This window comes from Arachis hypogaea, chromosome 19 (assembly GCF_003086295.3).
Source record: "Arachis hypogaea cultivar Tifrunner chromosome 19, arahy.Tifrunner.gnm2.J5K5, whole genome shotgun sequence".
Classification (NCBI taxonomy): Eukaryota; Viridiplantae; Streptophyta; class Magnoliopsida; order Fabales; family Fabaceae; genus Arachis; species Arachis hypogaea.
In genome coordinates this window covers 123,031,520-123,057,311 of record NC_092054.1, presented here as the reverse complement: position 1 = coordinate 123,057,311, position 25,792 = coordinate 123,031,520, and the positions used below count along the sequence as shown (strand labels likewise).

At 30.1% G+C, this 25,792-nt stretch overlaps 1 long non-coding RNA gene across 1 annotated transcript; it reads left to right on the top strand.

Annotated features, from left to right (window-relative positions):
• The first annotated feature begins 483 nt into the window (after positions 1 to 483).
• LOC112777329 (uncharacterized) lies at positions 484 to 2,305 on the top strand. The gene is made up of 2 exons (XR_011877990.1): positions 484 to 908; positions 1,475 to 2,305. It is a non-coding gene; the product is annotated as an uncharacterized lncRNA (long non-coding RNA).
• Positions 2,306 to 25,792: the final 23,487 nt, after the last annotated feature.

Genomic DNA, 25,792 nt, shown 5'->3' with positions numbered 1-25,792 from the left:
GATAACCTTATATACACACCCCACCATGCTGATCGGGCGTAAGTCTTTGATTTCCTTAGCACCAATAAACTTAGGGGCCAGTGCCACCCACGTTACATTAGCATCTGCTGGTAGCTTTGAAGATTGGAAGAAACCCAGAACAACTGTTGTGAATTCAGAACCAATTTCTCCCCAACACTTCTTTATAAAATTCATGTTGTACCCGTCACTTCCTGGTGTCTTGGACGAATCACAATCCCACACTGCCTCTCTAACCTCCTCAGAAGTTGGTAGTCTCTCCAAATCCATAGCATCCTGCTCATCAATCCTTTCCTCTCCGAATTTAATTAAAATATTTTGGAGAATAATTTAAAAAATGAATAATTTTTGAAGGATGAATTTAACTCTTTAGTCTTCTAAAAAATAAAATAAAAGAATCTTTTTAGAAACAAAAGAAAATTGTCCATTTGTGTATATATTGATTTGGAAAGTAAACTTGTGGGCGTCTACGTTCTTTAGTCATCACACTATTAATTCATTAGACTTTTTCCTTCTTCGGTCTCTGAGTTGATTATTGACATTGTCGTCTATCTACTATACGTACAATCAATTAAATATATTAATTAGAGGAATGCTAGGGGTCAGCAACTTTGTGATTTGTAGCCATCAAATAGCCATTAATAATGGTTTTAATGGTGTGAAATGGGTGTGAGATTTCATCCAATGGCTCATTTTTTTTTTTGCTGGTTACATGTTGGCCAGAATTTAACAAAGTTGCTCCCCTAGACTTTTCCTATTAATAATTAAATAATAATAGAAAACAACTTGATAGGAAACTTCCTTATAGTATATAGTCTTCATAAATAGCTCACATGTATGCATTGAGCTTCTGCAATAGAAAGAAGGAGTAGCAAGCTACGCAAGACAAGGTGAGCTAGAATCATTCCCTCTCCTTTTTCATCCCTTATATATGACTATGAGTTATGATGGCCCCAATTAAGTATCTTAGTTACGCATGAATATATATGTGGTTTTATTCAGGAAATAAGAAAGTCTCAACTACTGAACTACCATATATTTCAATTTCAAAAGTTATCATCTATAGGGGTTGATTTTTGTTATTTCTCCGTATTTATTCATATAATTAACGCTTATATTTGTACTACTACTACTACTCCTCTAGAGTTGTAAGAGCTAAATGCCACTACCTGAAATTCACTTATGATTGTAAAGCTTTATTAATTTGCATATATATATATATATACACTTTAATTTGGCTGATTGAGTAGGTTTCTGATGAAATATGAAACTTCGGTTCAGTGTTTAATTTTTTTTTCTTCTTTCCTTTTTCATTATATTAAAATTCCATATTACAACTAACAAATAGTTGTAGAAGCTAAGCAGCAACATCTTCTTATAAAGTTCTTTAGCTAGTTGTAGTATATATCATTACTTACTTTTTGTTGTTGATTGGTGAATCATGGCTGGAATTAAGAAAGGACAAAAGAATATTCAAATGGCAAGATGTTGGTGGAGAATTATTCTAAAAGATATAATAAAAGGATTGAAGAAGCTGACAGACGAAGGGGAGAGCAGGCAATGGATGGAGGACATAAGAGGGAACCTGGCTATGGTAGCCACCGTGATTGCAACCGTAACCTTCCAAACGGGACTGAATCCACCCGGCGGCGTTGTCCAGAACGGTGACCACGGGAATGTAAGTTGTTCAAAGATGGTTAAATCAGGAGGAGGCAATTATCAATGCCCCGGAATATCCGTTATTGCAGGAGGTGAAAGAGGATTTCAATTCAGCGTATTCGTGACCTTCAACAACCTGTCTTTTGCTTCGTCTCTGTTGGCATGTTTCTTTTTAGTGAGCGGGGTTCCTCTGCGTAAGCCACTCGCCATCTTGCTCATGGCGGTCGACATGTGCTTCTCTCTTGGTGCCCTTGGAATAGCCTACTGCGTCGGTGTTTTCATGACCGAACCGCAAAATGTCAGCTTCGTCAGGCATTTGTCCATCATGATATCCGTCATTACCTTCTTTGCAATTGTGGTTTTCTATCTTCTTTTTCGCCTTTTAATTACCTTCAAAGAGTTCTTGAAAGGAAATCAAATCATTCATGCTGCCCCTTCATCAGCTATTGCTCCAAGTCTAGAACTAATCTGAAATCCGTAGTACTACATAGTAACATAAAAATTCAATTTTTAGTTATTTTGGTGTTTCATTCCTGATCTTTTGTGTCCTAATTTAATTTGTATATATTGATTCGTATTCGTATTTTATTTAGTGGAATTATATAATGGTTTATTTTCAACATGTAAACTCGCTCTTAGTTACGTTGTTGTTTGCTGGTATGGGGTTATACAGTGTTAGTTCGTTTGGATTAGTTTTTTTAAGTGAAAAAAATACTTTTTTTTAATAAAGTATTTTTATTTAATTTAAAATCTATTTAGATTAAAGTTGTAAAAATCGAATCAATCAATGAATTGATCGGATAACTGATTCAGTAATTTAGTGGTCCAACCAGAATTAAATTGTGGTCGAATCAATTTAATCCATTGTCCCACCACAAACTTCAAATTAGCCTACACCTAGTCCAAAACAAAAGAAACAAACATTAAAAAAAGGATATAAAAGCTAGAACCATAATTCTCAACCAAATCAAATTGTTTAGCATCAAAACTCTTTCACCTCTTGATAACCATACACAAAGGAAAATGTGACTGATTTTTTTGGCCGATGCTTTTTAGATCATAGGCAACTGAAGTGCTTGGTATTGTCTGATACAAAAGTTGGAGATACTGGATTATTTAAATCTAAATCACAGCTTTCTCAGAAGTTAATATTTAACCACCTTAATTAACTTTCTTATAGTCTAATGTTAACACACACACATCCTTTTCAAGCCGCTATTGGATCCCAACTGCCGTGGATAAATCGTCAGTTTCAATCCCATCTATATAATATTCATTGTTTCTGGTGTCTTTCTGGGGCCACACTTGATTTCTCTTATCATAGTTGTCAGAATCGAACCGGTGATCGAATCGGTCAGGTTACTAGGTCACTGAGTCATTGGTTCAACCGGTAGGTCACTGGTTAAACCAATAGAACCGGTCGTACGTAAATAAAAAATATAAAATAGAAAAAATTGAATAAAGTGACCATTAGGTCTATTCTTAAAATTTTTTACTTCAAATTAATTAGCCCTTGAAAAAAATAAAATATCAATTTAGTCCTTCAAGATAGTAAACGATGAACACATTACGTCCCTCCATTAATTTTTCATGTGAAATTTAGTGGTGATGCTTAGATGTCCCTACTAATTAGTCTTAAGTCGAAATCTTCGAAGACTTACTAACTCAATACTCTAAAAAATTTAAAATAAATATCTTTACTAACATTTTAATATGTAAATGTAAATATTAAAATATTTGATACTTATTTTAATAATTCTATAAATTCTAAAGAATTAAAAAAAATGAGTATAAAACAAAAATTAAATTAAATAAATATAAAATAATTTAGTTGTGTATGTATATAATATATAGAATAATTAGCACATAAATTTCCAAATAAACACACTAGCTTGGTGGCATTCCTTATCCTTGCCTAGCAAGGAGATACAGGTTTAAAACCCATTGCATGCATTTTTGAATATTTGAGCACCATAGGACCGGCCGGTTCACCGGTTTTCCGGTTGAACCGACCGGTCCGGTCCGGTTCTTACAACTATGCCTCTTATTCTTCATACCTTAGGCAGCTTTTGGTTTGAGAGACAGAGACACTGAGACATAGACACAATGGTACACGGTGACACATGTCTGCTGTTTGGTTTGGTGAGACACAGATTTTCGAAAGATACGGGAGGATACAGATGGACACGGAGACACTAAATTTGTGTACCTCTAATTTGGTGAGACACTAAGACACAACTTGTGAGACACTAATTTTTTACTCTTTTACCCTTATTGAAATTTTAAAATCTGTCCTCTTAACTCCCCAAATCTTTCTTTTTTCTCTTCCTCTTTTAGATTCTACAACTAAATTTATCTTTTTATTTTCTTCAAGAAAAAAAAATTTACATTTAATTTTTTATTTATTTAAATTTTGATTAATCTTTGATAAATTCTGAGCTTTAGTTTTCTATTTTTTTAAGTAAAAAATTATATATTTAATATTTAAATGATAATTTAAGATTATATTAGAAGAAATAAAAATTATTAAAAAAAAATAAAAATTCAATGGTGATGACATGCAGTGTTTAGGGTAATGGATGTATAGTAATAATAGTAAAACTTGTGGTTGAATGAAGGGTAATTCAATCTTTTTTAAATATGTGTGTCTTGTTCTTTATTTTTACCAAACACAATATATAGACATAAATATTTTATATCCATATCTTTAATGTCTATGTCTTTGTGTTTATGTCTCATCATATACATCAACCAAACGGAACCGTAAGGATAAGAGCCGCTGATCCAAAAGACCAAAAGTTATTCATACATCAATCCATCTTTATCGAATAAAAGAAATTATTAGGTAGTATTACGTACCTAACAAGCACTATCATTTATAACTTATAAGTATTCTTAGAGTAGAGTGATAATTTACCTGATTAACAAATAATGCAATAATTCATTGTAAAAAATATATATATATACAAAAAGAAAAGATTTTTTTATTTTTCTTTTAATTAATATTATAAAATATGATCTCTTATTATATTTTTAATATAATAAAAAATTATATTTGATAACTAATTAAAAAATTAAGATAATCCATTTTAAAAGGCTTGGCCTCATCTAATTGAAGACGCTTGATCCCACGTCAGCGATCCCACGTGAGTGATCATCACCACAACAATTGTTTTGCCATTGGCAGTTGTCACCTGCTTCCACTTTGTTTTGTTGGCTACATTTGAGCTCGAAGAATTAATATTTGAAAAATGTGAGAATGATTAAAATTTATTATTTTTTGTTATTATTTATTTATTAATTCAATTTTTTTTAATTTTTTATCATTATTTCAGTCTATTAGTTAATTCAGAAACATTTGGAAATTTTAGTACATTTCTTCTATAAAAAAAAAGATTGGTTACGGATAAAAAAATAAAGTAAAATTTGATTGCTTAAATTAGAGAAGTAATTACTTTTTTTTAGTTTCTTAACTTATCAATTCTTTATGAAATTATTAGTTGATTACTTTTTTCTTTTGGTTCGCAGAAAATTACAGAAATAATTAAGAAACGGTATGATAAACCATATAAAAATTTTGGGAATGTTCCTCTTTCGATAAAAAAGCTTTAATTTAAAGAATAGAAAGTAAAAATAACATATATATCATACAAATCATATAAGACTTAATACTAGATTATTTTCTTGTCTTATCTTATATTATAGTCATGAGCCAATGTCAATTCAACTGTGCCTAAACAAAATATACCTTAATCACCGTTTTAAAAAAATACTTTTCATACAACAATGATTGTTAATAATATATGAAAGATCTGATTGTAATCAAGCTAAGCTACCCAGCCCCGTTATCATTTCACTTTACAAGTCACATTCTCTAACTCCAATTGAAGTTATGATAACTTAAAAGTGATGTTTGTTCAGACATATTTTTTTCTGGTACATGTTTAGTATTTGATCACGCAACAATTAATTAATTAACTAATTATCTATAAGAAATGTTATGTTGTACTAGTCAATGATCACATGTGATTACGCGTAAATTTTAATTTCTTCACAAGTCTGCCAAAAATTGAAATATATAATTTATGTATATCTTTCTCATCTATACTATAATTCTACCCTTTCTTTTTTGCTAATGTGCTAATTAATAACGTTATTCTCTTGAATAATTCAAATTGATCAATAACTTTTCACGTTGTATCCTCAATAACAATAAAGCTAGCGTGGGAGTGATGAAATTAAGGCATTAACAAAAAATAACTACTCCTCATTGTTGCATACAATTGGCATCATCCATACCCACCTACTGTATTCAAAAAGTGCTTAATACTATGTTATTTTATTATAGTATTTTTGTTATATGCAGAGCCACTTTCACTTTCTTATTAATGATGATGAAGAATTTTTTAGAGGACTTTTAAGTATAGGACAAATAAGTAATTTAGTTAAATAATATTAGATATCTGTAAAGGTGTGGATACAACCTACGAATGGCTAATTTCTGCTTACAAAAAAGTGTTGGAAAAGTATTGAAAAACAGATGAGAAATGAAAAAAATAAAGAAAAAAGTAAGGAAGAATTGAGCATCACTCTTAAGTGGTTCTATCCATTGCGGTAATTCTATTTTACTGAGCTCAACTATAGAGAGGATGGTACCATAATTTAAGTGATTTTAGATCTTATTTAATAATAGACATTTATTTATATAAAATTTTTCTTATTTTGTGTTTTATGTGAAACAGAAGAAGCAGTTGGAACGAACATAAATTCATGAGGAAATCTTCAAAAAAATCCACACATTTAAAAGTGATCAGTCTAAATGGGTGGACAATTACCCTCAAGATACTCATGTGAGATATAGTATAAATATTAAGTGGATATATTTTCACTACTACTATTTAGTTTCTTCTCTATTACTTAGTAGTAGTAGTAATAGTTTAATTAATTTGTGTTGAAAGTAAGAGAAGGGGTTCATCTTCCTTATTTTGTGTCCCGCTGCTCATCTTTTTTATTTAAAATGAAAGAAAGAATTGACATGTATGGTTAAAAATTGAAATAATGGAAAAAATATATATGCAGAGAAGGAGAAAAAAATAATTGAAATATTCTCAGCTGTTTGATATCTTGATTTATGTTATTTATTCCTTTACTTTGATCACAATAATATGCAAAAAAGAAGGAGAAACAGGAATTTTTGTTTTCCTTTGAGTTGATTTAGCTAAATTGTACAAGGAATTCTAAGCACATATATATTAGATATGAGTTTGGTCCAGCATAGTTCACCATTTTAGTGGTTCGTGTTAGCTACTTTGCTAATGAGAAATAATTTGCATTAGTTTAGAATGCTGAAAATCTGTGTGTTCTACTAGTTTATTTTGTTGGCTTTGTTATTCACTGACTTTTACAAATTGTTCTTGTTGCTTTCTGTGAGAATATTATTTTATATTTTGTAATGAGAATCATCTAAAATTTAGAGCTTATTCTATCTGAATTATTAGGAAAGAATGAAAATTTATTAGTATTTTTTTTTATAATAATCATTATATAACAGGAGAAGTTTATAAAAAAATTGGCAAAAGTTCAGGCCCAACATGTCGAGGCTCAAACACAAGGAATGGAGCTATCATTAATTGATGAAGACTTGATTTAGGAGGAAGTGTGTGGTGGGTAAAAGAAGAAACGAGTTTACAGAAAAAAAGCATTTTTTTCTAGCTCTATCAAGTCTGGAACCACTTCTGCCAACTATGTATCTGGAAGAGTATCTACAAATTAAAATTTCGTTTCTGATTTGCGAGAACAAATTCATAATCTCAATGAAGAACTTTTTCAGTATATTACTCAATAGACAGATGAGTGTATTAGTAAGTTGTTAGATACACGTTTAGCTCCTTTGAAAAAGACTCAAAAGAAGTTAGAAAAGTTAGAACGGGCAATAATTGGAAAGGCCAAGAAGAAAAAGCTAAAACAGAAGAGATGGAATGAAACTTATGTTAGCTATTATAAGAAGGTTAGAGCGTCAAGTAGTTCCACTAATGTTCCACTACCACTGCCACCGCCGCCACCTTCAATCTTTTTGGATGACGACTATGACGATGATGGGGATGAAGATGGCACTGAGGATTATAGCTGATAAATTTAGTATGGTTGAATAATAATATGTTTATATTTTGAATTATAGTTGATGTATCAATACACTTTGTTGATGTATGGTTGTTACTTATTATTATAGTTGATGTATCAATATACTTTGTTTATGTTTTGAATTATATTGACTTAATTTTTTTATAGTACTTTTCTTTTAGTTTGATAATACGATGAACTTCTTTAAATTTATATTTATTTTGTATGAAATCAGTTTTATTTTGTAATGAAAAATCTAAAAAAAATTCTATTTTACCTTACTGATGGATTTACAGACGGATGGAAAATCAAAGTTAAGAATGCTTTCCCAAGTTTCAATTACCGACGAAAAATCTGTCGAAAATCGAATGGTTTAAGAGAAATTGAAGTGACGATTACTAAAGAAAAATCTGTCGATAACGAAAAAAATATGTCGGTGAATTACCAATAGAAAATCCGTCGAAAAAACTGATAGTTTTTTGGTTGCAGGGGGAGACCATTACCTAAGAAAATTCTGTCAGTAATGAAAAAAATCTGTCGGTAAATTACTGATGAAAAAAATTCGTCAGTAAATAATTTCCGACGAAGCTTTTACAAAGGGACAAAATTTGTCGGTAATTTTGTTGGTAATCAAAAATCTGTCGGTAAAGAGACCAAATCTGTTTGTAAATCCATCTATAATTAGCAATTTTCTAGTTGTGTTTTCTATTTTATGTTTATGTTAAAGCATAGATATAATTAGTTATTAATTAAAGTTATTAACTAAGATTAGGATTTGTTTAAATGCTAGTATGCTAAGTTATTGTTAAACATATGTTTGTTAATTTAGTTATTAATTTAGGATATTAACAATTTGTAATAAACTTAATCATGAAGCAAAATGTTTATGTTTGTATTTACTAAATATCTAAGTAAATTGTTTTTTGTTAAGTTTTCTTAAATAAACATCTTCACTTAATCTACTATATACAGGAGTTGCGAAATGATTTTTGTTATTCACTATCTCACTAAATAATTTTATTTAAATTAATTAAAACAAAAAGTGTAGGCATTAGTTATCTTAAGAGACATTTTTATTTTTATTAAAATAGACATTAAAGTTAATTATTTAACTAAGCATTTCCATTATTCAAGTATACTTTTTGACGTAAATAAATTTATAATTGAAGTGTTTGTGATTATTTGCTTGAATGATTTACTTATAAGCCAAATTAATTTCTGATTCGGTATTCTTATTATTTACTAGAGGCTTCGCCTGCTTCTTCCGAGTAGAGTGAGTCACACACTCCCACCACCAGACGCCATTGTTCCGTACGTGAGAGAGGCCGGGTTCAGTGATGCATTGCCGCTCAGGAATTTTGTCTTCGACAACTCCCTGATCATGACATTCGTTGAGTATTGGCGCCCAGAGACCTACACCTTTTACATGTCGTGGGGTGAATGCACGATCATCCTCCAGGACGTCGCATACCACCTCGACTTGCGCGCTAATGGAGAGCCCCTGGGTGGTTGCTTTCGTGACTTTCACACGTGGTACGGTACCAGGGCCTGGGAGTTGGTTGAGAGGCTACTCGGAGCCAGGCCTCCTCCAGTCCAACAGCAGGGAGCACAGAGGAAGTAGTTCTTCTTCCTAAAGCTGACATGGCTTCAAGATTGTGTCCGATAGATGCCGCCGGGTACTGATGACCCAGCCACCCTCCAACAGTATGCGAGGTACTACATATTGTTGATGATCGAAGGTTACCTGATGACCGATAAGTCCAATAATCAGGTTCATCTCCGGTGGCTCCCACTGCTGGACGACTTTGCAAGGTGCCATAGTCGGTCATGGGGATCTGCGATGCTAGCATGGACATACCACTCTTTATGTTCAGCGGCACAGCAATCCACCACAAACATCGCCGGGTGCACTCCTCTGCTGGTTTCTTGGATATACCAGAGGTTCCCTAACTGGTATCTGCCTGAGCGACAAATTCACATATTTCCTATGGCTGTGAGGTAACTGTATAAATTGGTGTTACTATTCTTCATTTTTCACTTAACATTATTAATACATATTGACTGAATAATGGTTAATGTTGCAACTGTCCACATGTTAATTGGGATGACACATCAGAGAAGGGACCCGCATGAGCAGAGGGTCCGCAAATGGCGTCGGGAATTGGATAAGTTACTCTAGGATGAGGTAAGCCATGTGTCATTTTATTTTGTTCAGTTGCGTAGATTAGTTGGGTAATTCTTAACACCCTACATTACTGCATCTCTGTTTTTGAATCTGTGGCCAACCCTAAAGTCCACTCCACCGTTTAAGTTGTAATCTTCCTCACCCGTGTTGCCTAATGGGTTTTTCTATTGCATCGCGTCTAGATCCAACGTACCATAGTGACTAGGTACAGATGACAAGGCCGAAATTGGATGCGAAGGAAGTAGAAGATACCTACGTGATGCCTCAACCGGGGTCTCTGATACAAACTCTTCCTCATCATCCTCCTCAGAGGAACCGCTCTCGTTGCTATCCATAACATACTCCTCACCATCGACCTCCATGTCTTCCATTGGAATGGGAAAATGAATCGGTGGTGGTGCGAGAGGTGGGTCATCCTGGACGAAGTCTGACGACCCAAAACCACCGCCACTGACGTCGCCAACCTCCGTAGAAAGTTCCATTACTTGCTCCGCCATTATTCTCCTATGGATGTCAAACATCAGGCACACATGCTCGTCGCCATGGAGGCAAAACTGACAGAACTGAAATACTCTGTTTTCCATCGGTGCTAGCAACCTATACCACACCCTTCCAATCTCTTTTCTCTCACTCCCACCGATGCTACCTAATATCAGACTCTTCAATTCTGCCAATGAGCTTACTGGCTGGGTACATAACAAAATGGGATTCTCACACTCAAATATTACTCCATTATCACTATTTCTCATACGGCAATTCAGATACATACTTACAACCAAGAAATCACTACTACTAGACATTTTGGCTTATTTTCGGAAGGAATAGATAACAAAGAAGTAGTGAAATGTTTGTGAACAATACAAAGGGTTACATATCCTTATATAGCCGCTGAAAATTTGTCTTAACGTATCTCGTTTACACTGCACACGTTATAATTATCTACTTACTGCACACATTATAATTATCCACTTATCTCGTTTACAGTATAAACGAAATAAGTAAATATGTTTCGTTTATACTGTAAACAAAATATACGCTGCATTTATTCTCAGCTTTATCTCGTTTACAGTATAAACTAGATACGTATTTACTTATTTCGTTTACACTATAAACGAAATAAGTGATTTAATATTTTTCAATAAAAACACTCATAAATACTTTTTTCCGTAATTAATATATTTATTTTATTTATTTAAAAAAATCCTCTTTATGTTAGGATGCTTCGAGTAAAAAATGGATATTTTTTCAATTATTTTATTGAATATAATTTTTTATTAATATCTTCTCTTACATACTTTTTTATTCTACTTAAGAAATATATAGTACACACTTTATAACAATAATTGAAAAAAATTGAAAAAATTCATTTCCTTTAATAATAAAAATATGTCTTACTTCTAATATTATTTCAACTATATGGTTTGAAATTGAAATATATTGGTCGAAGTATTTATTGGCATAAAAACTACGCATATAAAAATATGCACATGAAATCATATATTTTTTTTTCATCTTTATCCTGCTCTTCTTTTTCTTTCTTCTTCTTCTCTTTTTTATATTTTGTTATTGATATAAAAATTTTTTTTATATTTTGTAATGTTTCTCTTTAAAATTCGAAGATTTCATTAAAATAAATCAATGTTAAAGTCAAATTGTACATAAATATAACAAAAATAAATAAAAATATTTTTTGATTACAATATACATACAAAGAAAATATAGAAATATTAATTGAAAAGTAAAAAAAATATTTTCTTGAACTTTGAAAAATTTTCAGTTAAATGTTACAAAAGTATAAGATAAAAATTTTAGTTAAAAAATATATAAATTTTAGTTGAATAACACAAAATAAAAAAAAAAAACACATAAATTATAATCAAATAACACATAACTTTTAGTTGAATAATATAAAAATGTAACTTGATCAATAACATAGAAATTATTTTATCACCACAAAATTATATTTTTTGTATCTTATTCTTGTGTTTTCCTTTAAAGAGTTGTTTTTTTGGTGACTTCCTTTAAAGAGTTGTGTTTACGTTCAAACAATTTATGTATTTGTCATCATGTTATTTCTGTGTTTCTCTTCAATAATTTTTTCTATTTTCTTTCTTTGTTTTTCTTCATAAAGTTATGTTGTGGCTAATAAATTCCTATGTTTTCTTCCTATGTTTTTCTTAAGAAAGTTCTGTGTATCTCAAAAATTGTATGTTTTTATCAATCACAAAATTTATATATTTATCATCAATAAATTTTTGTATTTTGCTCACTTATTTCTCTTCAAAAAGTTATATATTTAATTTAAAAAAATTATCTTCATAATAAAAGAATTTATATATTTTTTTAATAAATTCCTGTATTTTCATCTCATGTTTTTATTAAAAATTGTGTTTACCTTCAAAATATTTATCTATTTATCATCACAAAACTTTTATACTTTTGTATTTTTTTTTTCATTTGTTTCTCTTCAAAAAGTTGTGTATTTATCTTTAAAAAATTTCTGTATTTATTATAACAAAATTTCTATACGTTTTTCCTCAAACATTTTTTATGATTTTTTCCATTATTTTTATTCGAAAAGTTGCATTTAATTTTAAATATTTATGTGTTTATCACCCTTGTCAGAATATATTAGAATCAATTAGCATTTATTAGAATTATTTAGTATATATGAATATTTAGTATAGAATATTACGTCTTTATTATTACGATTCTCTTAGCACCTATATATAAATACTCTTTTATATTGTATCATTCCAGACAACTTGAATACTCACAAACCTTTTTTCTATTGTTCCCTCTCTCCTTTCTAATATGGTATCACAGTCATAGTATCCTCCTTGAGAAAGATATATAAGTTATCATCTTTCCGGTGAGAAATCATCATGATAAACATAATTTCGTTTTTCCTATAGATTTGATACTTTCTCACCTCACCAAATAATCCATCCTTTTCATCTTATCCTTCCGATTTGAATGGACCCAAATTACCGCGCTCTATGCGCCCCTCTCTTATCACGCACCTCTCTACTCTTATTGCGCTTCTTTTTTTTTTTTCAGCAGTTCTTCTTGTGGCAGTTCGTCTGTGTTTCCTTGTGGCAATTTCGTCTGCGCTTTTTTTCAACAGTTTAGTCTGCATTTTCTTCAGACAGCGGCAGTTCTATCTGCGCTTCCTTCAGACGCCGGCAGTTTCGTCTGCGCTTCCTTCAGACAGCGGCAGTTCCGTTTGCACCCGTTCTATTAATTTATGCATTTTTTTTATTTCGTTGTTTTTAAATAAGTTTCAAACCCAAGTGAGTTTGAAGGGAGGTGTCAGAATATATTAGGATCAATTAGTATTCATTAGAATTATTTAGTATATCTGAATATTTATTATAGAATATTAAGTCTTTATTATTACGAGTCTCTTATTTCTTATAAATACTATTTTATATTGTATCATTCCAGATAACTTGAATACTCACAAACCTTTTTTCTAACTATTGCTCCCTCTTCCCTTTCTAACAATCCTAAAATTAGTGTATTTTTTATTAATAAATTTATGTATTTTTTTCTTAAGTTTCTCTTTAAAAAGTTATGTTTATCTTTAAAAAGATTGTGTTTACCACCATACATTTATGTATTTTTTCGATAAATTTATGTATTTTCTTTTGATGTTTCTTTTTAAAAAGCTTATGAGTTACCTTCAAAACAAAATATGTGTTTCTCCTCATAAAATTGTGTTTGTTTTTAAAATATTTTTGTGTTTACTATCAGAAAATTTCTGTATATATTGTCAATAAATTCTTATTTTTTCCCTTTATTTCTTTTTAAAAAGTTGTGCATTCACCTTCAAAAATTTATGTCTTTATTATAACAAAACTTATATATATTTTCTCATCAAATTTATGAGTTTTTTTCTTTGTTTTTTTTTCAAAAGCTGTATTTACTTTTAAAAAATTTTCTTTATATATATCGTCTTAAAATTTCTGTATTTTTCGTCAAAAAATTTTTTGTTTTTATCATGACAAAATTTCAATGATTATCGTCAACAAATTTTGTGTTTTCTTTATTTGATTCTTTTCAAATAAAGTTTTGAATATATTTAGCTTTGAAAAGCTTAAGTGATTATAGTCTTAAAATTTTTATGTTTCACTCAATATTTTTTTAATGTATGTGTTCATTGTCTCAAAATTGATTTTTGTCGTAAAAAAATTATGTATTTTCCACATTTGATTCTTTTCAAGAGATTGTGTTTAATTACCTATTGCAGTGTTTTTCATCGATTTTTTTTTTAGTTTTTAAAAATAAAATTTTGTATTTTCTTCCATTATTTTTCTTCACCAAATTGTGTGTTTATCTTTAAAATTTCTATGTTTATTATTAAATTTCTTTTAAAATTATCATTCCCTAATTTTGGGACAAAAATACCCTCCTTCCTTCACTCCTCGCCAACTTTTCCCACTCTTACCCCACTCTCCTCACTAACACCCCTAATTCCTCATCACCTCTCTTCTTCCACTAACACTAACTTTAAATGCAAGCTTACAATCGTTACCATGATCACATAAATTCATAGAAGAAGATCTTTTATTCAAATTGTCATAAATAGAAATTTTACACAAAGACATAGATCACAGTTTGAACTATATTTTAGAGGTAGCATGCCCTGAATGATTGTGCGCAGATCAATTTGAAAAATTATTAAAGAAAAGACATAAGAATTTTGACTAGAAGGAATTTTAGAAGAAACAACCACATTGTAGAATATGTAGATGATAGATCCCACCATTACGAATTTTTTGCAAGAGAACTTTTTTAGTATGACATTTCACAAAACAAACATAAGCGTAGAATTCAAAAATGACTTTGTTACCTTCGATAAATATAGAAACACTAATTAGATTTTTTTTACTATATCAGGAGTATAAATTAATTTCTGTAAGTTAAACTATCTATTTGAATCTTTTTCATAAAGAAAAGAGTTACCAATGTGTTTAATAGTCAAACCTATTCCATTTTCTACAAGAACTTGATCTGGACCTGAATATTTAGAACAAGAGATCAAACTTGTAGGATTTAGAGTAACATCATGTGATATTTCTGTGTCTGGGTATCAATTTGGGTCTGTCATAGATTAAAGAACTACTATGTAAACTGAGGGATTATGAGAGATGGAGTTGGTAGAGGTGGAGTTGATGATGAACTAGATATTTGAGATGCAGTTGTTGAAGAAAAAAGAGAATTTGGTCTGACACTAGAAGATGATGGTTGAGAAGGTAGTGGAATTTTTCGATTGAATCTATGGAAGTAATACGAAGTAATGTGTCCCATTTGGTCACATACTTGACGTTGTAGTCTAAATGATGAGAATAAGGATCTTCCACTACGATTAAATCTTCCACCCCTGCCTCTTTTACCAGCATTGGGTTGTTGATGAAAATTTCCTTGAGTTAAATGTATTTATAGAAGAAGATTATCTGGAGTTCTAAATTTCTCTATCATATCATCATGTGAGAGAATAAGAGTTTCAAACTCAAGTAAAGAGTACAATTTTAGTTTAAAATTGACTGTAAATAAGAACATTTGATATTTAGAATTGAGCCCCTCAAGTAAAGCCTCAATGTGTTGTTGAGATGTATGAGGATTTCCTAAGGCTGCTAGAGAATTTGCTACGCTCTTGATCTTGAAAATGTAATCTGTAGCTAAACGTTTATATTTTTTGAAAAGCTTGAGTTGAGATTGCAATTGCTTCAAGTTATAGTCTGCTGATTTGTTAAAATAATCATCAATTTTCTGCCAGATTTGATGAACAAATTGCAATCCCACTATTTTGTTGTTGAAAGTAAAATCCATAGATGCCAGCATTCAAGAAATTAGATTGTGATCTTTTTGCCTCCATTATATTATTTGTAGGTTTTTGTTTTTTTTTTGTTTGCTAATCTATCTTCTTCAGAAGCAAATTGTACGAGGATCTATATCAGGAAAGATGCGATCTTGTAAATCTTGGCCATAGATTGCTTCAATAGCTTGTTATTCACATGTTCGATAATTATTTTCTCCTAGTTTGTCTCCAATAGGTGTAAAAAGTCTTTGATTTAATAATTTTGTATTTGCTCTAATTTGATTGAGATCTTGATTGAAGTTGTTATTGCTTATAGCAGAAGATGAGTTGTTTGATGAATTAACCATGGATCTTGTAGAACCTTAAGCTCGGGATAGCATGATAGAGTTTTGACAGTAATTTTGTACAACAAAAAGACTATGATGAATTCGAAACTTGAAAAAAATAGAAAAAGAATACTGTGAGAAGAATGAATGAATGTAGAGAAAGTTAGTGAGAAACGAAGATATGAATTAAAAGAGTTATAAAAAAATCAAAAGCTTAGCTTTAGATTGAGAGAGAGCATTATTTATGCTGCATTTAGTTCTCAAAACAAGATAAGGATAACACATTAAGAAGAAAATATAAAGAATAGAGATATAAATATTAGTGTTTTTATATTTTGTTTAATGACAAATTAAATTAGAGTAAATTATAAAAGTTTAATACTTTCTTTTTTCATATAAAAAATTTGGAATGAAAAATATAATAATAAAAAATTATAATTATAAAAAATTAATAAAAATTAAAAAAATAAATAAAAATAAATTATATATCTATATAAAAAAATTATAAAATACATTTGATCCGTCACCTTATAACTCGGTCTTTATTGTACATTATAAGTTATAATAACTCGGCCTTCATTATCATTCATTCTTTGCTTGTAACTGACACCTTTATTACCGACTTAATGACCATAATTTCCATCTTAACGATCAAACGGTCATAACATGAATATCATTCATCAACTCTATGCCTATAAAATAAACCAATTTCTATATCTCAATACATGATAAGTTTTATTTTATATTTAACATTCTATAGTCATAGAATTCTTATACCTCTTAAACACTTACTGACTTGAGCGTCGGAGTGTCTTTTGCAGGTACCCATCCCTTTGTTCTCTCCTTACCGATGTATAACTCATCCCGACAGAAAGCTTATAGATACTTATCGGCGGACGAGCTATACACCAGTCAAACTCAACAAGAACAATTGGCACCCACCGTGGGGCTGGTAAACTAATTTCTTGCTCCACCAAATAGATTCAAAGAATTTGAATTATGTTCAAATACTTGAATCAATTTTTAAATAACATTTACATATTTTAGCAATTTATGTATTCTAATTTTTTTTATTGCTCAACTTATATTCAAAATTCAGTTTCATAAGGCCAAATAATATTCATTGAGAATTTTATAAACAATTCATTTAGAATAATGAAATGACTATTAACATTAATTTTTAATTTGTTATACTTTCTATCAATAATTCGAAGCCTAAAAATATGCACTTCAAACTCCTAAAAATTTAAATAAATCAATGTATGTCACCTATAAAATTTCTTTAATTTCATGCTTTTTAATTACTTGCCATGTTCTATCTTTTTTATTCTTGACCAAAAGCGGAAAGAGTACAAAACCTACTATATAGTCGCTTATAATTTTGTTTTCAACTCTTAGGTAGCGTTTGATGGAGAGACAGAGACGGAAAGACTGAGACTGAGAGACAGAGACTAAGAGACAGAGATTGAAATAAATTTCAGTATTCTGTTTGGTGCAAAATGAGGGACAGAAATTGAAACAAGAATGAAACTTTAATTTAATTTGCACAAAAGATAAAATTGGAATTAATTAATTGAAATGAGGGTATTTTAAGTATAAAATGTTATTAAAGTTTCAGTCTCTATTTCTAAAAATTTTAGTCCCCTGTGTCCCCACTTTTTGGAGGTACTGAAATACTGAAATTTTAGAGACAGAGACAGAAATTTTAGTACCAGTCTCTGAACTAACAAACATTATACTAAGTCTCAGTCTCTCAGTCTCCGTCTCAGTACCACAAAACAAACGTTACCTTAGGATCATCTACTACATAGTAGCCTCATCTCTTACATTTTTCTTATCTATTGTCATGAGAGTGTTGATAAAACCTCTCCCTATATATCATTGTCATTTTAAATCCAAAAGTACCATGATTCATTCTTTGCATTAGCTATTCTTATCCATGTGTCACATTTGTTGAACATATTTTATTTTCTATACTCCAAAATCAATATCTGCAGATCTATTGAATTTTTTCAAAATTCATTCTTAAAATTTAATAAACTATAACATCAAATCAAAAGCATGTTTAATTTCAATTTATATATGAATTCATTCATTACATATGAACAAATTCCACATATATCATTTCTATATAGCATTATAATTTTCATACAATCATACTAATTTTTTTTCCATGAACTACATTTATTTATTTATTTTTATTATCATCTATACAATTAGATGAGTCCAAACCTCGAATGTAATTGAATTCTTTCAAAACTCATAATGAAATTTTTCAATAATACTATTTCAATCTCTATTATTTATTTTATTATCAATACTTCATTCTTTTTTCCTACAACATTTATAAATTTAAATATACTTTTGCATGAACTTAAATTTAAAATTGAATTGTTCAAAAATAATTCTAATAGCTCTATGTCATTTAATTGATTATATATATTCTTTATTTTCTAGCAATATATAACTATTACACTATTTATTTTATTAAATTTTATGTTACTATTGATTTAATAAAAAAAGTTAAACAAAAATACGTGCAAACATTCAAAATTTATTATTGTTGCACGAGGAATATCCTTGTCATACTGTAACTGCTAAAAACATTATACTAAATGTATCATTCAATAACTGTTATCTTATTGCTTTATTATCAAATTAAAGCACGTCCTACAAAATAAAATTCAAATATTCACATTTGACATGTATGACATTCATATATGTCGTCTTCTTCTCTACAATTATCAACTTTTAAGGTATATTTTTCTTCTTTGAACTCTTTTACTTTTACAATATATATTATTCAATATATGTTGCGACTTTGTACATATTCATTTTCGCAATTTATCTTATTCATGTCAGACCTTCACTATAAATTGTAAATATTCAATAACTAATTGTTTTGAGCGAAAAATTCATCAATAAGCTGTTGTGGACCAGAAAAATCCCCAAGACAATTAACCATTATATCCTCGAATCATACAATCGATTCCATCAATGGATATCTATTTCTGAACTTTTTAGTTCACATACAATCAAATGTTAAAATTATTCTTAAGCGAAAAAGTATCCCCCACACAATTATCTTGATTGAATGACTCTTATCACTCAATTATTTTTTGAATAAGTACCGACATAATAACCCGACTAAGCTTGGGGCTCACCATCTTTTTATCGAGTTATAACTCATTTAATTTTCTAAGCTTAGCCTGGATCATATGATCGGCAGAAAAAACTTGGGGCTGTGGTCTGTCACCTTATAACTCGATCTTTATTGTGCATTATGAGTTATAACTCGACCTTCATTATCATTCATTCTTTGCTTGTAACCGACACCTTTATTACCGACTTAATGACAATAATTTTCATCTTAATGATCAAACGGTCATAACAATATCATTCATCAACTCTATGCCTATAAAAGACACCAATTTTTATATCTCAACACACAACACATGATAAGTTCTATTTTCATGTCTTACATTCTATATTCATAGAATTATTATAAACAAAATACATGATAAATTATATTTCATGTCTTAGATTCTATATTCATAGAATTATTCTTATATCTCTTAAACACTTATTGACTTGAGCGTCGGAGTGTCTTTTGCAGGTACACACCCCCTTATTCTCTCTTTGCCGACGTATACCTCATCTTGACAGAGAACTTACAAGTATTCACCGGCCGATCAACCTCTACAAGAACAACACTAATTCAATATTTTTAATTTGAACACAATAATATGTTTATCTTCGTCTCATCTATCAAATAATTATATACCTCTGAATTCCTATTTTAATGTCCCGGGTCTATAATAGACTAGCTACATACAAGATTAACTCAAAATTCTAACTACTGTTACAACTGTCGTTATTTTTTTGGTTTGGTTTGAAACTCTATGCTTATTCCCAGTTTTAATTTTACCTTAATTTTTGGGAGCCAAGTCAAAATAAATAAATAAAAGTTCATAGAAATCTGTTGGGTGGCCGCCGGGCCGCCGCTCCCTTTGACAACTAAGAGGAGTCGCCTCTGCTTGATCAAACTTGGATGGCTCCTGTGTAAATGACAAAATTGGAACTTATATTATTTAAGGTATGGTTAAATACACCCCCACCACCGATCATTTACTACTATTTTGTTTCTTTTGTAGATGTTTTAATTTCCTTGCAATAATGAACACAAGATCAATAGAATTGTCCACCTTATCTACTTAATATACTAAAATTGGATTTTCCCCCAATTAATAAAAGTGAAGTGTCACTTTCTCGTGAACTCATTTTCCCTCCAAAATAAATGCATTTAATGAATAATGCATAATTATACTAATTTAGAAAAATATCTTTATTATAATTATATAAAATCAATATTTAATACATTATTAAACTACTTATCAATTATTAATAAAAAATATTTTTAATTATTTTAATGAATAATACATAATTATACTAATTTAGAAAAATATCTTTATTATAATTATATAAAATCAATATTTAATGCATTATTAAACTAATTATCAATCGAAAATATTTTTAAATATTTTAATTATATTCATTTTAATTATATTGATATCCTTCTAATTCTTATTCATTATCCAATGATTTTATTAGTGGCAAGTTGTTAACCCATTTATATTGATAATAATAATAATTTTATTAGGATCAATATCAAATTCTATTCCTAATATAAAAATATAAAATTTAATTCCTTCCATTTTTATTTTACCACTATAAAAGACCATGTATGCTAGAAGAAAATATCATTCATTTACCAATTACTCTTTCATTTGATAGCTTTTACAACAATTCTTTTTCTTCCTATGAGGCGTCGTTGCAAGAAGGCAACTATCGTGGACACAAACTGCAACACTCTCCAACTTTCGTGCTCATCATTCGGAGCTATATAAGATATGTTATCTATGAAGTATTTATAGACTATGGTGTTATCATGTATGCATAAATAAAAAAATGTCGTATTTAAATTTAAGTTATTTACCTGTTTTTGGTATATTGTAGTGTGAAATTACTTTCAATATATGTTGTGTACTGATATTGTGTTCTAATTTAAGCTTTTACTTTATAACTATATTATGATTTTATCTCATCATTTTTTCTTAGATATCAAGTTGACGTATTTTTATTTTTTATTATTATTGAAACGGATGTGATATGAAATATACCAAAAAAAACTCTCATATTCAATTTATTTTATTGTAATCTTCTATCTATTTTATTTTTATTCATTTTATTTTTTTAAATGTTATATAATTTATTATAATTTATACAAATCTACTTAATATACTAAACTGAGTTTTTCCTCAACTTATGATGGTGAGGTGTCATTTTTTCGTGAATCCATTTTCTCTCAAAAATGATTGCACTATTTCTCTCTTTTAAATTTATTTTTAAAAATTATCTTTAATTGATATAATTATATTATAATTAGTATTTCATAAATGATACATAATTATACTAATTTAAGATAATCTCTTTATTATAATTATACTAATCTCTTTTAAAATTATTTCAGAAAATTATCTTAATTATAATTATATAACAATATTATACTTAGCATTTAATGAATAATTCATAATTATACTAATTTAGAAAAATATCTCTATTATAATTATATAAAATTAATAATTAATGCATTATTAATCTAATTATCAATCAGAAATATTTTTAACTATTTTAATTATATTAATTTTAATTATATTAATATAATTCTATTTTTTATTAATTATCCTAAAATTTTATTAGTGACAATTTATTATCTTAATGGTGACCTATATAATAATAATAATAATAATAATAATAATAATAATAATAATAATAATAATAATAATAATAATAATAATAATAATAATAATAAAGATAAAAAAATTATATTTTAGAAAAATATAAATTGGTTATTAATAATGATAATTATATGATATATATATATATATATATATATATATATATATATATATATATATATATATATAACTAATTTAATATTAATAACGATAATTATCGTTATTATTCAATAATAATAATAATAATAATAATAATAATAATAATAATAATAATAATAATAATCTTTCCTTTTATTAAAATACTCATTTAATTGAATTAATATAAATATTTAATAAAAATAAAGGATGGATTTTTTGGCTTGAAGGATAATACAATCAAATATTTTTGAAGATTTTAAAGCTGTGAGTATATATTCTTCCTATATTAATATACGCATACATGTTACCTCATTTTTTCTATAAATAGAAAATAATATTTACCCGTTAAATTTGTTAGTTGCTCAACTGATTCATCTTATTTATTGTGATTGAGATTGATATATAATCATAAAGATTTTTTTCCTCTATTGATTTTAATAAAGAAATCCATGACGTAAAATAAAATAAAATAAAGTCAGTATATACTTTTTTTCTCAATATTTTTTATATTTACGGTAAATATTAAATGTAAAAAAGAAAAAATAATATTAATTATTATCACTTTTATTTATTTATATTCATAATTAAATTTAATATAATTATAGTAAGTCTCTATAATTATAACAATTTATATCTGTTACATATATAACAATTATATTATATATAATTATATATCTCCTCTTTTATATATACTTAGCAAGTATTTCTATTTATATAATTTAATTAATATATTAAAATTGAGTTTTTTCTCAACTAATGAGAGTGAGGTGTGAATTCCTCATGAATTCATTTTCCCTCCAAAATGAATGCATTTAATGAATAATGCATAATTATACTAATTTTGGAAAATATCTTTATTATAAGGGATAAGTACTTTTTTCGTCCCCAAGGTCTGGGGTCAAAATTGATTTCGTCCCTAACCTTTTTTTTTTTGTTAAAATCATCCTCAACGTTTAAAAACGCTTTAAAATCGTCCTTTTTTATTTTTTTGGACCAAATTACCCTCATCATCATCATTCTCCTCTTCACCACCACCACCACCACCACCACCACCACCACAAACACAAACACAAACACAAACACCACTCCCTCACCCTTCCGGTAACCCCCACCCCCTCACCCCTCACCCCTCACCCTCCACTCCTCACCGCCTCCCCTCACCGCCTCTCCTCACCCCCCACCCCTCACTGCCTCCCCCTCACCTTATCCCCCACCCTCACCGTAACCCCCCTCACCTCACCCCTCATCCCCACCCCCCACCCCCTCACCCCTCACCCCTCACCCTCCACTCCTCACCGCCTCCCCTCACCGCCTCACCTCACCCTCCACCCCTCACTGCCTCCCCCTCACCCCCTCACCTCATCCCCCACCCTCACCTCACCCCCCACCCCTCACTGCCTCCCCCTCACCCCCTCACCTCACCCCCCACCCTCACCGTACCCCCTCACCCCCCTCACCGTAACTCCCCCCTCCCACCCCTCACCCCACTCGGTCATCATCATCATCAACAGATTTCATCAACAACAACAAATTTTATCAAAAATTTAGAAGTTTAAATTTCACCAACAACAAATTTCATCAAAAACCACATAAGAAGAAGAAAAGAATAAGAAGCAGCAGAAGGCAGAAAGCAAAAACAGAAAAATAGGGGCGGCGGGGGGCTGGACGCAGGGGCGACGGCGGGGGGCTGGACGCGGGGCGGCGGCGTGGAGCTGGACGCGGGGCGGCGTGGGGCTGGACGCGGGGCGGCGGCGTGGGGCTGGACGCGGGGGCGGCGGCGGAGGGCTGGACACGGGGCGGCTGCGGGTTGGGGGTGATGGAGTGAGGGTGGGGGTGGGTGTAGGAGGAAAGGAAAATTGTGTGGGGGGGGAGAAGAGAAACGAAGAGATCTGATGGGGGGTGAGGGTGGAGTTTTTTTTTTAATTTTTATTAATAGTTAAGGGTAATTTGGTCCAAAAAAATAGAAACGAACGATTTTAAAGAGTTTTTAAACGTTGAGGATGATTTTAACAAAAAAAAGGCTAGGGACGAAATCAATTTTGACCCCAGACATTGGGGACGAAAAAAGTACTTATCCCTTATTATAATTATATAAAATCCATATTTAATACATTATTAAACTACTTATCAATTATCAATCAGAAATATTTTTAATCATTTTAATAATAATAATAATAATATACTTCTACTTAATATACTAAAATTGTATTTTTCCTTAACTAATTGAAGTGAGGTGTCAATTTTTCATAAATTCATTTTTCTTCTAAAATGAAAGCACTATTCTCTCTTCTAAATTTATTTTAGAAAAATATCTTTATTATTATATTACAATTAACATTTAATGAATAATGTATGATTATACTAATTTAGGAAAATATATTTATTATAATTATATAAAATTAATATTTAATGCATTATCAACTAATAAAAGGGAGGTGTCAATTTTTCATGAATTTATTTTCTCTCCATAATTAAAGTACTATTCTCCCTTCTAAATTTATTTTAGAAAAATTAAATTTCATGCTGAATATAGGTGGCAAGTTAAAAAAAATAAGCAAGTTAATGGAATCAAATCATATTTCTATAACATATATAAGAATGTATATTTTTATTATATAAAAATTGAATTTCTGCACTTCATGATGGGCGTGGCATACTTCTTAGCGTATTTCTTAATTTATTTTTTATAACTCATTGAATACAATTCATTACAGTAAATTAATTATATCAACTAATTGATTTGATTATGTAAGACCCATAACTTTTGAAAAGTCTTATTATAATCAAGTCTCAAATCATATTGTTAATTATAGCCTTAATTTCGGAAATCATTTTTATTAAAGATAATTAAGGCAAGTTTTATTTATTGAATTTGAGACGAGTTATGATTTTTATCCAATTTTAATAATTATTGGGTTATTTTCTATATTCAGATTATGAATTTGGCAGTTATGAAATATGAGGGATTTTACATGATTTGGATTAGATAAGTAATATTTTAAATATTATCACTGCTATTTTGAAAATTGAAGAAATTCAGTATATTACTCTTAATTATTTGATTTGGACATTTTATTGAAAATAAATTGTAAAATTGATGAGCAAATAGTATTTTTCTATAATAATTAGTGTTGGATTTAAATTGGGTTTCAATTACTATATTTTCCCCAATTTCATTTGAAATTACAAAATTACCCCTAACCCTAATTTTCAAAATAATGAAACCCTAATCCCTCTAACCCTAGCAGCCGCCACTGAAACCCTCCCCCCAATAGCCCAGCTGCAAGAAGAACACGCCGTTTTTCCCCCCTTCTATGAACCAACGAAACAGAAGCAAAGAGAGAGAGAGAGAGAGAGGCTGAGGAGAGGAGGGAAGCTCACCGCGTCGCGCCGCCGCAACAGTCCATGCCGCCAGGGTCACCGTCGCCAAGCCTCCTCGCCGTCGCATCGCCGCCGAAGCTTCCTGTGTCGCCACTGTTCGCGCAGAGGAGGGTTTAAGGGAGCTCGTGCCGCCACCGTGCCCGGCCATCGAGCCATGCGTCACTGCCATCCTTGCGCCGCCATTGCCGTCGCGGAGGAAGGAACCCAGAACAGAGGCGCACGAGGGAGAGAAGCTTGCGGCTAGCCTTGTTGCCGCCACTGCTTCCGTGTATTGCAACGGCGTTGCTATCGCCGCCGTGAATCGCGGCCAGAGGGGGAGCGAGAGACCAAGAGAGAGGCGTGT